The 14,870-nt window shown below is 38.5% G+C and overlaps 1 pseudogene; it reads left to right on the top strand.

Annotated features, from left to right (window-relative positions):
• The first annotated feature begins 1,913 nt into the window (after window positions 1-1,913).
• Window positions 1,914-8,191, top strand: LOC108586021 (annotated as a pseudogene).
• Window positions 8,192-14,870: the final 6,679 nt, after the last annotated feature.

Below are 14,870 nucleotides of genomic sequence, written 5' to 3' on the forward strand. Positions count from 1 at the left end.
CATCTTACATTAACTAATTACATCTGCAACAACCCTATTTCCAAATAAGGTCACATTCTGAGGTAGTAGAAATTAAGACTTCAAGTATGAATTTGGAGAGGGGAGACATAATTATAATCATAGCATAATTTTATTAACTCTAAATTAAATGTATTGATGTAACAAAAGACCATAACTGATTACAGTTAAATTTATATTTGAGACCGTGTTTATTTTTTGACAGTCCACATGACTTTTTAGATTTTAATCGTATCTCCTTTCAGATTTCCCTCCTCATGTCTATAGTGTTCTCATTGATTTCACTCAGGTGTCTTAGGAAAGATGCTCTTCTCTATGCCTTTTAGAGTAATTTCTGCATTTTTAGGGTCCATACTTCCATTACCATTTTGGGGGTTAGCACTTAGTACATGTGTTATGTATTATCTATTCACTCCGAAATTTGTACATTCTTGAAAGCCAGGCACTTGAAGCCAAGGTTTTAATCTGTCTGGCAGTAGATATATAATTCTGGACCAGTGAGTTTCTGTATATGTAAATAAATTAATAATGTTTTAATGGAGTTTTAGAGAGGATTAAATAAGATACTGAAAATAAAGTAGGAAACACTCGTAGAGTAATGCTGAGACTTGGCTCAGGTAATTTTCTTGTTTTTATTTCATTATTCAAAATGGCCAAGTGTTATCTGCAAATTGTATGGAAAACTATGCAACCCTTTTTCCAGGTCATTTAACAAAATTTACATAAGATTGTGTCAGTTTTTTTTTTCTTTTTTAGGTTGCTATACCAAATGCTCCCTTCTCAAAATTTCAAATAGCTTTAAAGAACAAAGACTTTTTTTTTTTTTGCTTTATCCTTTTTTCTTTTCCTTTTGTATTAGCTGTATTTCAGCTAATAATACAATTAATACAATACAATAATTGTATTAACAAATACAATTAGCTGTATTTCTGCTCCTGTCACACATTTTTTCCTTATTCCAGGATCCAGGCTGAAAATGGAGCCTAAATACCTTATTGAAAACGTCCTATCTTTGTGACAGAGGAAAGGAGACCAATCCAAAACCAACAGCGTACCTTGCAGCTTCTCCTCACAACTGACATACTATTTCTTCTATTCACATTCCTTTGGTTAGAGCAAATCATTTGAACAATTATGGTGTAAGAGATAGGGAAGTATATGCCTTCCATAGAAAGACACTGAAATTCACATGATGAAATGTAGAAATGTGTAATCTTCCAACAAGGGAGGAGGCAGAAAATAATTTGGAACATAACACAGCCTACCATAAAAACCAGTCACAATTCTGATACCTGAAAAACATCAATATTAGTAATTTTCTCTTCATAGGTGTGCCCTTTTATTTCTACTTAGGCTTTTTTTGTTGTTTGTAATCTCTTAGAAAAACAATAATTGTAGTGTTGAAATGACTACAATTCTTTGACCTCATGGAAGCCTCTTCAAAAAACATCTAATCAGCATACTTTCATCCACATGCATGATTACTTTCTTCAAACTCCTAAAGCAACATAATGTTTCCTTATATAGAGATTCATATTGACTTTCCTGTAATTTATATCCGAATAATTAGTGGTCTGTTAGACATCTTTTGCTTTTGCCTACTTTGGAAAACTTCCTGACTTTTGGTAATAGTGCCCCATTTAAAAAATTACCTGTTAACAAAAGTAAACCAAAAATAAAATTCTTAGGATCCTCCAACCATCTGAATGGACTTTCTCCTGGGCCAGGGCACTCTAAAATTTAACCTGAAAGCTGGTTCAGGCCATGATGGGAAATGGGGGGTTAGACATGCCTCATTTACCCTCCAGCATTAACATCAACACAGACCTTAAATCTGATTTTAAAAAAAAATTTACAATCTATTTTCTCTGAAGTGTGCTACCTGGAGGCTTCATCTGCACGATAAAACTTTGGTCTCCACAGCCTTTTATCATAACCCAGACATTCCTTGCCATTCCTTTCTATTGACAATAACTCTTTCAACCAATTGCCAATGAGGAAAATTTTGAATCTACATCTAAGTATGACCTGGAACCCTCCCTCACCCCCATTCTCCCACTTCAAATTGTCCCGCCTTCTAGACTGGACAAATGTACTCAGGATCTCCTGAGGGCTGTGTCACAGGTCCTGGTCACTCATATTTGGCTCAGAATAAATCTCTTCAAATATTTTACAAAGATAGACTCTTAGTATCAACAGCATTTTCAGTCTTTGTGTCTCATTTGGGTATTCTGCACTCTAAAGAGTCACAATAATTGGTTCTTAGGCAGATAGATGACTCAAATTGAGCTAATCAGAGCAAACAGATGTGAGCCTTACAACTTTTATAGGAACTATGAGGAAAGACTGTCTCTCTCAGGGGGTTTATTAACTACTAAGATTCATCCCTGGAGCTACTGGTGACCCTCTGGCCACCATGAGAATATAGCTTATATGAGAATACTTCATATCAGAGAAAAGAATTACTGACAGTGGAAGAGAAAATGAGAAGATTAACAGGATTGTTTAAGTACCTAGATACAACCTTAAATGAAGCTCAACCTCCTTAACTTCTATTTTTTGCTTAAACTGATTAGATTTCTGTCATATGCAACCAAAATGGTCTTGACTCATGTATTCAATTTTCTAGCTTTTTTCCAGATTATCAGGGAGATGTGAATATATGCTTCCTGTTTCGTTCCACCCTCCCTTTCCTTCTGTAAGATTTTTTATTTGATCAAAGTTGTATACAACTGTCTTTTATTCTTCACTCCTTTTATATAAATTTAGTATAACCAAAAATTATTAAATAAATCTATTTAATAAGTACCTAAGAAAATTTTATTTCTGATCTTCATGATGGAAAGAAATAAACTAATTTTAACGAAAAAGTATTTGCTATATATTATATTCAAGCTCTGAGAGAGTGAAGTGGCAGTATGGAATCAAGGAAAAGAATAGAATTTGGAATTGTAAATCAAAGAAAATGACTGAGGTGAGTCTCCATCATTTTAGAGGTTTATTTCATCAAGATTGAGGATATGCCCAGGAAAAAGGAACACAAAACCACAAGAAACATCTCTGATTCGTGCTTTTTCCAAAGAGGGTTTTGGGATATATATACTAAAAGGGAAAGGACAAGCAGTAGGGGAAAGAAGAAGGAAAAGAAAAAGGAAGGGTAGATAAGGTAGAAAAAAGGCACAAACAGTTTCATTTCTTTTAGTCTTTGATCATTTACTGAATCCACATTTTACATGTACGAGGAGGAAGTGGGAAAATAGTTATGCATTTCTCTGGTACTCAGTGAATTTTTCCAGAAGTCAGCACAGAGCAGAAGAAACTATCATATGTGCATTTGCCTCAGGTGAGTTGTGCACAGGGGAGGGTTGACTTGTAAGTCCTGTCCTTTGTCCAGTACTTGTGAAAATAAGCTGTTAACTTACATTGTCAGTGTGAAATTCAACAGAACTGTTTTAGGGAAAAGACCTTGAGGCCCACAAGGAATTGTGAGCAAATTGTGAGACAGGTATGTAGCCTTTTATCTTTGTAGCTATCTATTTAGGAAGAAAATGCGAGGCAGTTTTGCATGATGCAGCTCCCAGATTGACTTTTTCCTTTGGCTTAGTGGGTATGTGGTCCCACGATTTTATTTTCCTCTCATAGAATTAATGAACGTGAGTTAGAAATCTGGTTCGTGTACTTATTAGCAGTGTGACCAGAGGGAATGATTTATACTTCATAGATAAAGTCTTAATTTTTTTATTGGGGATAATACTAGAAATTTAACAGCTATTGTAGTGAGCAAATGAAATAGTTTTTGTGACAAATAATATAAAGTTTTATAAAAATTACCACTATTCTTACCACTGGACCAAAGTGTAGTCCTAGGATTAGGAGCATTTACTTTACCCAGGAGCTCTTTAAAAATACAGATTCTCAGATCCTGTCCTACTGAGTAAGACTTTTAGAGTGGTGCTCAGGAATCTATATTTTAAGGAGCTTTCCATGGAACACTTGTGAGACTTACAACTGAAAACCATAATCTTAAACTGTCTATATGAATAAAAGAAGCCAATCACCTGGATTTGCTATGATCTATGTTGGTAAGTAGCATTTAGTGAACTATAAGAAGTCCATGTGCCAATAACCTTCTTTCTAGCCACAAAGATAAAATGGACACAGATCTTAAAAATTCAATGCATAAGATAATGGTAAATGAAATACAATAAGGCATAATATGTATAATTATCAAACAAATGATATACTATGAGATATGAAATTAAGAAGAAAAGATAATTGCACACTACAATTTTCTGAGAGGAACATATAATCTGAGGATAAATTCATCAAGCTATAGACAGACTTTTGGGGGGGGGTTAAGTGAATGCAAAGGATTCCAGTTGAAAGAATTACGGTGAAAACAACATAGATGGGCAAGGCTAGGAATAAGTTCAGCATCACTGGAATGTAGAGTGCTTTGCAGGAGAAAAAAAACAAAACCAAAACAAACACACACACACACACACATGAACTCTTTCCCATCTGCATGGCTGGTGAAAAAGTTGAGAAGCCAGATACTAAAGAGAAGAAACCCAAAGCCAAGAAGGCTGATGCTGGTGCCAAGGTAAAAAAGGGTATCCTCAAGGCTAAAAAGCCCAAGAAGGGGAAGCCCCATTGCAGCCGCAATCCTGTCCTTGTCAGAGGAATTGGCAGGTATTCTCGATCTGCCATGTATTCCAGAAAGGCCATGTACAAGAGGAAGTACTCAGCTGCTAAATCCAAGGGTGAAAAGAAAAAGAAGGAGAAGATTCTTGCAACTGTTGCAAAACCATTTGGTGGTGACAAGAACAGTGGTACCTGGGTGGTTAAACTTCACAAAACGCCTAGATATTGTCCTACTGAAGATGTGCCTTGAAAGCTATTGATCCACAGCAAAAACCCTTCAGTCAGCATGTGAGAAAACTGTGAGCCAGCAACACCCCCGGGACCATTCTGATCGTCCTCACTGGACACCACAGGTGCAAGAGGGTGGTTTTCCTGAAGCAGCTGGCTAGTAGCTTGTTACTTGTGACTGGACCTCTGGTACTCAATCAGGTTGCTCTACTAAGAACACACCAGAAATTTGTCATTGCCACCTCAACCAAAATTGATATCAGCAATGTAAAAACCCCTAAACACCTTACTGATGCTTACTTCCAGAAGAAGAAACTGTGGAAGCCCAGACACCAAGAAGGTGAGGTCTTCAACACGGAAAAAGAGAAATATGGGATTACACAACAGCACAAAATTAATCCGAAAGCTGGAGATACACAGATTTTACAAAAAATCAAAGCTATTCCTCAACTCCAGGGCTACCTGCAATCTGTGTTTGCCCTGACAAATGGAACTTAGCCTCACAAATGGGTGTTCTAAACGTCTTAAGAAGAACCTAATTAACTATCTGACCAAAAAAATAAGAAAAAACACAAGAAAGGAGCTTGGGATAAACTAAAAATGGCTTTTGATAACAAGAAAAATTCAAATGATGTTTTTAGCAGTAAGGAATGTATAGTGGGAGAATGGACTAGTGAGAGTACACACACATTAGAACATCATGGTGAAAAGCATGGTTCAGATAGTTCTGCCTCAATTTGAACCCTAAATTACTATTAACTACCTGTTAAATTTAACAGAAATGTAACCATTCTGTGTCAGATGTACAGTGGGAATATATTTGCATATACAGGTTGTTGCTCAGTTGCAGTTATCATAATCCATTCTGGATAGTTTAAGCATGAAGAGAGTTACGCAGAATGTTAAGTGACTTTTGGAAGCACTGGAAGAAGAGAACGGTCTTTATAATAAATGTTTTAAAATGCTGCCCAAAGCCACATTGCAGAACTAGACCACCATGGAAAGAAACGTTTGCTCCTGCCATGATTAGGAAGCTACTGCCATATTGACAAGTCACCACTACATCTCTCAGGTCCAGCATCACAAAATCTCTGCCATACCCTACAACAGGTAAATGGGGACTTCGAGTTCTGTATGTCTCTTGACTTCATTCAGTTCTAATTCAAGTTTTGCATGAACACATGTGAACAATGCACAAAGTGACATCCGCAACCTGGACTGGAATAGTCTGGGTAATGTGGCATTTAGCTTGCCTACCTCAGCCCAGGAAGGCACGTTGGGAAAAAATTAGAATAAACTTTGAAGGAACCAGTCTACATTATCATCTTCTAATTCCCAGAATTACTGTGAGTACTAGATTCAATTCTCTGTATCAAGCTTTCGGGATGACACAGAATATGCAGCATATAGTAGATGCTCAGGAAGTGGTAGCTTATAAAAGATTTTAGGATCACAGTTTTGAATAAAAAGAAAAAAAAGCAATGGAACCATTTAGAAGACAATTTCTGCAGTTTAGAGTAGAAGAAATAATGACACAGAATGAAAATGAAGGTTGTACATATGAACAAATGAAGAGATACTCATGATATTTCAAGGGCATCATGGACCGGACTCCATGACAGAATGTTAACTGGTAGTTGCAAAGCTGATTGTTCAGATTGCTAATGATTTTCAGTATGAGGCTACTTGTTTTATTTCAGGATGGATGCTGGAAAGGGAACCAAATCAGTTTCAAGTGCCACAATTGATTGTCCATAGCCATTTTGTGTTCTCAGAACTGAAAATTGTTAGGACAGACATCTGAAGAGTTCGTATCAATTTGGCATTCTCTCTGAAACAGTAAATCTCAATAAATATGCCCTAGATGGGTCTTTTGTAACCTAAATGGGTCCTAGATGGTTTGTTTGAATACTTAAATAGTGCTTACCTGTAATAAGAAATGAAATTAATACACTTTTTAAATTGTATAAACTCAAAATATCTCCATTTTAAGGTAGAAGAAGTTATTAGTAGAAGTACTTTAGACCTACTTTCTGCAAGGGATTTATTTCCCTGAAACATGACTACTAGCAAGACCAAAAAATGTGTTAAATCCAAATGCTCAGTAGGACATCCAACTTAACCATGTCATAAAATCTTCTGAAACAATCATTCACTTAGCACCTTGTTCATGTACTTAGTACATGAATAACGGTCGTTTTCTCTGATGCCTAGTCAGAGTCTTTGGCTCTCAATCTTCTGCTGACTTCTATTTAGAGCTTTTTCTTTTTTCCTTTCTTTCATTCACATACAAACAGTGCAGGCTAGTTAGCTTAAGTAATGGCTTTTACTGATCACTGATTTCTGTCTGCCTCAAGGATTGTTTAGTTAGTGCTAAGTACACTTAGTGCATCTGGTTACCCTGACTCATCCTCTGAAGAATGCTGATTCCTCAGGCATGTCTTCAAGACGATTTTTTGAGATGGTTCTAACTTCTGAACCCCCAGGTATGTGGGCTGGGTTAGAGGAGCATTACATCTTCTCACTTAAGAGCGTTCACTTTAGAAACAATGAGAAGTGAGTTTCCCATTTCTATACATGTTTTCCTCTTCTACATCGAAAAAATACAGTCAGAATTAGTTAATGATGAAAATGTTAGATGTTATGTGAAAGATAAGAAAATGTTTATATTGTGTCAATGTTATTATTTAATATAGTTATAGAAAAACATAAAATATAATACAAATAAGAAAATTAACACATATTGAACACTTCCTATATACCAGGTATCATGTGGACCACTTTGCATATATTCTCCCAGTTATTCCTTTTAACAATCATGTATGTAAGAGACTATTATCTTCATTTTATAGACAAGCCAACTGAGGATCAGAGATTAAGAAACTAGTCCAGTGTTTCACACATGCAGCTAGGAACTGCTAGCTAGGAAGCTAGCAGTTCAGGTACTCAAATCAGGCAGCCTGATTCCAGTTTCAGGGGAAATTTTGTGTGTGTGTGTGTGTGTGTGTGTAATGTGAACTAAGATCTTAATTTCTTAATGCTAATATTAAATTGATTCAATAAGCAGTTTCCTAGGAAAAGCAAATATTAAATGTCACAACAGATGGAGTGCTAATTTGTTGTCTTATTCTGCCCTTTGGATGTTTCAAACTGCTGTTTCCTGCTTCAAAATGTTGGTTAGGAAAGTCAAAGTTACAAAAAGTGAAAGCGAAAGAATAGAACCAATAAAGGGTAAGTCTATCAGAACACATTTAGGAGACTCTTCGATAAGGGAATGAAAAAGGAATATTGCTTTTCTCTAAACCTTTTTTTTTTTTTTTTTTTTTTTTTGAGACAGAGTCTCACTCTGTTAGCCAGGCTGGAGTGCAATGGTGCAATCTCAGCTCACTGCAACCTCCACTTCCCGAGTTCAATTCTCCTACCTCAGACACCTGAGAAGCTGGGATTACAGATGTGTGCCACCATGCCCAGCTAATTTTTGTATTTTTAGTAGAAATGGGGTGTCAGCATTGTTGGCTTGGCTGGTCTCGAACTCCTGACCTCACGTGATCTGCCCTCCTTGGCCTCCCAAAGTGCTGGGATTACAGGCGTGAGCCACTGCGCCCAGCCTTTCTAAAATACTTTTTAAAGAACAAGAGGTTTTGGTCATTTCTGGCAAGATGGCCAAATACGAACAGCTCTGGTCTGCAGCTCCAAGTGAGATCAATGCAGAAGGTGGGTGATTTCTGCGTTTCCAACTGAGGTACCCAGTTCATCTCACTGGGACTGGGTAGACAGTGGGTGCAGCCCAAGGAGGGCGAGCCCAAGCAGGGTGGGGCGTTGCCTCACCTGGGAAGTGCAAGGGGTTGGGGAATTCTCTCTATTAGCCAAGGGAAGCCATTAGGGACTGTACCATGAACTCCAGACCAGATTCTACACTTTTCCCACGGTCTTCTCAACCCACAGACCAGGAGATTCCCTCTGGTGCCTACGCCACCGGGGCCCTGGGTTTCCAGCACAAAACTGGGCAGCCATTTGGACAGACACCAGCTAGCTGCAGGAGTTTTTATTATTATTATTATTTTTGTTTATTTATTTATTTTTTCATACCTCAGTGGCACCAGGAACGCCAGAGAGACAGAACCGTTTACTCCCCTGGAAAGGGGGCTAAAGCCTGGGAGCCAAGTGGTCTGGTTCAGTGCGTCCTACTCCCACAGAGCCCAGCAAGCTAAGATCCACTGGCTTGAAATTGTCGCTGCCAGTACAGCAGTCTGAGCTCAACCTGGGATGCTCGAGCTTGGTGGGTGGAGGGGCGTCTGCCATTGCTGAGGCTTGGACAGGCGGTTTTACCCTCACAGTGTAAACAAAGCTGCCAGGAAGTTCGAACTGGGCAGAGCCCACCACAGCTCAGCAAGGCCACTGTGGCCAGACTGACTCTCCAGGTAGATTATCTCCTGTCTGGGCAGGGTGTCTCTGAAAAACAGGCAGCAGCCCCAGTCAGGGACTTAGAGATAAAACCTGCACCTCCCTGGGACAGAGCACCTGGGGAAAGGGGCGGTTATGGGCACAGCCTCAGCAGACTTAAACATCCCTGTCTGGCAGCCCTGAAGACAGCAGTAGATCTCCCAGCACAGTGTTCAATCTCTGATAATGGACAGACTGTCGCCTCAAGTGGGTCCCTGACGCCCTTGTATCCTGAATGAGAGACACCTCCCAGTAGGGGCCGATAGACACCTCATACAGGAGAGCTCTGGGTGGCATCTGGTGGGTGACCCTCTGGGACAAAGCTTCCAGAGGAAGGAACAGGCAGCAATCTTTGCTGTTCTGCAGACTCTGCCAGTGATACCCAGGCAAACAGGGTCTGGAGTGGACCTCCAGGAAAATCCAGCAGACCTGCAGCAGAGGGGCCTGACTGTTAGAAAGAAAACTAACAAACAGAAAGGAATAGTATCAACATCGACAAAAAGGACGTCCATTCAGAGACCCCCTCTGAAGTTCAGTGACTTCAAAGACCAAAGGTAGATAAATCTATGAAGATGAGGAGAAACCAGCACAAAAAGGCTAAAAGTTGCAAAAACCAGAATGTCTCTTCTCCTTCAAAGAATCACAACTCCTCACCAGCAAGGGAACAAAACCAAATGGAGAATGAGTTTGACGAATTGACAGAAGTAGGCTTCAGAAGGTGGGTAACAGCAAACTACTCTGAGCTAAAGAAGCATGTTGTAACCCAATGCAAGAAAGTTAAGAACCTTGAAAAAAGGTTAGAGGACTTGCTAACTAGAATAACCAGTTTAGAGAAGAACGTAAATGACCTGCTGGAGCTGAAAAACACAGCACAAGAACTTCGTGAAGCATACACAAGTATCAATAGCTGAATTGATCTGCGGAAGAAGGATATCAGAGATTGAAGATCAACTCAATGAAATAAAGTGAGAAGACAAGATTATAGAAAAAGAATGAAAAGAAATGAACAAAGCCTCCAAGAAATATGGGACTATGTGAAAAGACCAAATCAATGTTTGATTGGTGTACCTGAAAGTGACGGGAAGAATGGAACCAAGTTGGAAAACTCTCTTTGGGATATTATCTAGGAGAACTTCCCCAACCTAGCAAGGCAGGCCAACATTCAAATTCAGGAAATACAGAGAACACCACAAGATACTCCTCGAGATGAGCAACCCCAAGACCCATAATCCTCAGATTCACCAAGGTTGAAATGAAGGAAAAAAATGTTAAGGGCAGCCACAGAGAAAGGTCGGGTTACCCACAAAGGGAAGCCCATGAGACTAACAGCAGATCTTTCAGCAGAAACCCTACAAGCCAGAAGAGAGTGGGGACCAATATTCAACATTCTTAAAGAAAAGAATTTTCAACCCAGAATTTCGTATCCAGCCAAACTAGGCTTCATACATGAGGGAGAAATAAAATCCTTTACAGACAAGCAAATGCTGAGAGATTTTGTCACCACCAGACCTGCCTTACAAGAGCTCCTGAAGGAAGCACTAAACATGGAAAGGAACAACTGGTACCAGCCACTGCAAAAACGCCAAATTGTAAAGACCATCAATGCTAGGAAGAAACTGCATCAACTAACGAGCAAAATAACCAGCTGACATCATAATGGCAGGATCACATTCACACATAACAATATTAACCTTAAATGTAAATGAGCTAAATATCCCAATTAAAAGACACTGACTGGCAAATTGGATAAAGAGTCAAGACCCATCAGTACACTGTATTCAGGAGACCCATCTCATGTGCAAAGACACACATATGCTCAAAATAAAGGGATGGAGGAATAGTTATCAAGCAAATGGAAAGCAAAAAAAAAAGAAAAAAAAGCTGTGATTGTAATCCTAGTCTCTGATAAAACAGACTTTAAACCAACAAAGATCAAAAGAGACAAGGACATTACATAATAGTAAAGGGATCAATGCAACAAGAAGAGCTAACTATCCTAAATATATATGCATCCAATACAGGAGCAACCAGATTCATAATGCAAGTTCTTAGTGACCTACAAAGAGACTTAGACTCCCACACAATAATAGTGGGAAAATTTAACACCCCACTGTCAATATTAGATCAACGGGACAGAAAATTAACAAGGACATCCAGGACTTGAACTCAGCTTTGGACCAAGTGGTACTAATAGACATCTACAGAACTCTCCACCACAAATGAACAGAATATATGTTCTCCTCAGCACCACATCACACTTATTCTAAAATTGACCACATAATTGGAAGTAAAACACTCCTTAGCAAGTGTAAAAAATGGAAATCATAACAGTCTCTCAGACCACAGTGCAATCAAATTAGAACTCAGGATTAAGAAACTCACTCAAAACCACACAACTACACGGAAACTGAACAACTTGCTCCTGAATGACTACTGAGTAAATAATGAAAAGAAGGCAGAAATAAATATGTCCTTTGAAACCAATGAAAACAAAGATACAGCATACCAGAATCTCTGGGACACATTTTTTTTTTTTTTTTTTTTGTCTTTTTTTTTTTTTTTTCCTTTTTGTGGAGAACGGGGTCTCGCTATATTACCCAGGCAGGTCTCGAACTCCTGGGCTCAAGCTATCCTCCCGCCTCTGCCTCCCTGAGAGCTGGGATTACAGGCGTGAGCCACCACGCCCGGCCTGGGACACATTTAAAGCAGTGTGTAGAGGGAAATTTATAGCACTAAATGCCCACAAGATAAACAGGAAAGATCTAAAATCGACACCCTACCGTCACAATTAAAAGAACTAGAGAAGCAAGAGCAAACAAATTCAAAGGCTGTCTGAAGACAATAAATAACTAAGATCAGAGCAAAACTGAAGGTGATAGAGGCACAAAAAACCCTTCAAAAAATCAATGAATCACAGAACTGGTTTTTTGAAAGATCAACAAAATAGACAGACCACTAGCCAGACTAATAAAGAAGAAAAGAGAGAAGAATCAAATAGATGCAATAAAAAATGATAAAGGTGATATCATCACCAATCCCACAGAAATACAAACTACCATTAGAGAATACTATAAACACCTCTACACAAATAAACTAGAAAATCTGGAATAAATGGATGAATTCCTGGACACATACACCCTCCCAAGACTAAACCAGGAAGAAAACAAATCCCTGAATAAACCAATAACAAGTTCTGAAATTGAGGCAGCAATTAATAGCCTCCCAATAAAAAAAAGTCCAGGACCAGATGGATTCGCAGCTGAATTCTACTAGAGGTACAAAAAGAAACTGGTACCATTTCTTCTGAAACTACTCCAAAAAATAGACAAACACGGAATCATCCCTAACTCCTTTTATGAGGCCAGCATCATCCTGATCCCAAAACCTGGCAGAGACACAACCAAAAAAGAAAATTTCAGGCCACTATCCCTGCTAAACATCCATGAGAAAATCCTGAATAAAATACTGACAAACCAAATCCAGCAGCACATCAAAAAGCTTGTCCACCAGGATCAAGTCAACTTCATCCCTGGGATATAAGGCTGGTTCAACATACTCAAATCAGTAAACGTATCCATCACATAAACAGAACCAATGACAAAAACCACATGATTATCTCAATAGATGCAGAAAAGGCCTTCAGTAAAATTCAACAGCACTTCATGCTAAAAACTCTCAATAAACTAGGTAATGATGGAATGTATCTCAAAGTAATAAGAACTATTTATGACAAACCCACAGCCAATATCATACTGAATGGGCAAAAACTGGAAGCTTTTCCTTTGAAAACCAGCGCAAGACAAGGATGCCCTCTCTCACCACTCCTATTCAACACAGTGTTGGAAGTTCTGGCTAGGGCAATCAGGCAAGAGGAAGAAAGAAAGGATATTCAATTAGGAAAAGAGGAAGTCAAATTGTCTCCGTTTGCAGATGATGTGTTTGTATACTTAGAAAACCCCATCATCAGAGCCCAAAATCTCCTTAAGCTGATGAGCAACTTCAACAAAGCCTCAGGATACAAAATGTGTGAAAATCACCAGCATTCCTATACACCAATAACAGAAAACAGAGAGCCAAATCATGAGTGAACTCCCATTCACAATTGCTACAAAGAGAATAAAAGAGTTAGCAATACAACTTACAAGGGATGTGTAGGACCTCTTCAAGGAGAACTACAAACCACTGCTCAAGGAAATAAGAGAGGCCACAAACAAATGGAAGACATTCTATGAGCATAGATAGGAAGAATCAATATCATGAAAATGGCCATACTGCCCAAAGTAATATATAGATTCCATGCTATCCCCATCAAGCTACCCTTGATGTTCTTCGCAGAATTGGGGAAAAAAAAAAAAAAAAAAAAACTACTTTAAATTTCGTGTGGAACTAAAAAAGAGCCCACATAGCCAAGACAATCCTAAGCAAAAGGAATAAAGCTGGAGGCATCACGCTACCTGACTTCAAACTATATTACAAAGCTATGGTAATAAAAACAGCTGTACTCGTACCAAAACAGATATATAGACCAGAAATAATGCCACACATCTGCAACCATCTGAATTTTGACAAACCTGACAAAAACAAATAATGCGGAAAGGATTCCCTATTTAATAAATGGTGTTGGGAACACTGGCTAGCCATATGCAGAAAGCTGAAACTGGATCCTTTCCTTACACCTTATGGAAAAATTAACCCAAGATGGATTAAAGACGTAAATATAAATCCTAAAAGCATAAAAACCCTAAAAACCCTAAGAGAAGACCTAGGCAGTACCATTTGGGACATAGGCATGGGCAAAGACTTCAAGACTAAAACACAAAAAGCACTGGCAACAAAAGCCAAAATTGATAGAGTGAACAGGCAACCTACAGAATGGGAGAAAAAGTTTGCAATCTATCCATCTGACAAAGGGCTAATATCCAGAATCTACAAAAATCTTAAACAAATTTATAAGAAAAAAACAACCCCCTCAAAAAGTGAGCAAAGGGTATGAACAGACAGTTCTCAAAAGAAGACATTTATGCATCCAACAAATATATGAATAAAAGTTCATCATCACTGGTCATTAGAGAAATGCAAATGAAAACCACAATCAGATACCATCTCACACCAGTTAGAATGGCGATCATTAAAAAGTCAGGAAATAACAGATGCTGGAGAGGATGTGAAGAAATTGGAATACTTTTACACTGTTGGAGAATGTAAATTAGTTCAACTATTGTGGAAGACAGTGTGGTGATTCCTCGAAGATCTAGAACTAGAAATAACATTTGATCCAACAATCCCGTTACTGGGTATATACCTGAAGGATTATAAATCATTTTACAATAAGGGCACATGCGCATGTATGTTTATCACGGCACTGTTCACAATAGCAAAGACTTGGAACCAACCCAAATGCCCATCAATGATAGACTAGATATACACCATGGAACACTATGCAGCTGTAAAAAATGATGAGTTCCTGTCCTTTGCAGGGACATGGATATAGCTGGAAGCCATTATTCTCAGCAAACTAACACAAGAACAGAAAACCA

The sequence above is a fragment of the Papio anubis genome, unplaced genomic scaffold (genome assembly GCF_008728515.1).
Source record: "Papio anubis isolate 15944 unplaced genomic scaffold, Panubis1.0 scaffold41, whole genome shotgun sequence".
Taxonomy (NCBI): Eukaryota; Metazoa; Chordata; class Mammalia; order Primates; family Cercopithecidae; genus Papio; species Papio anubis.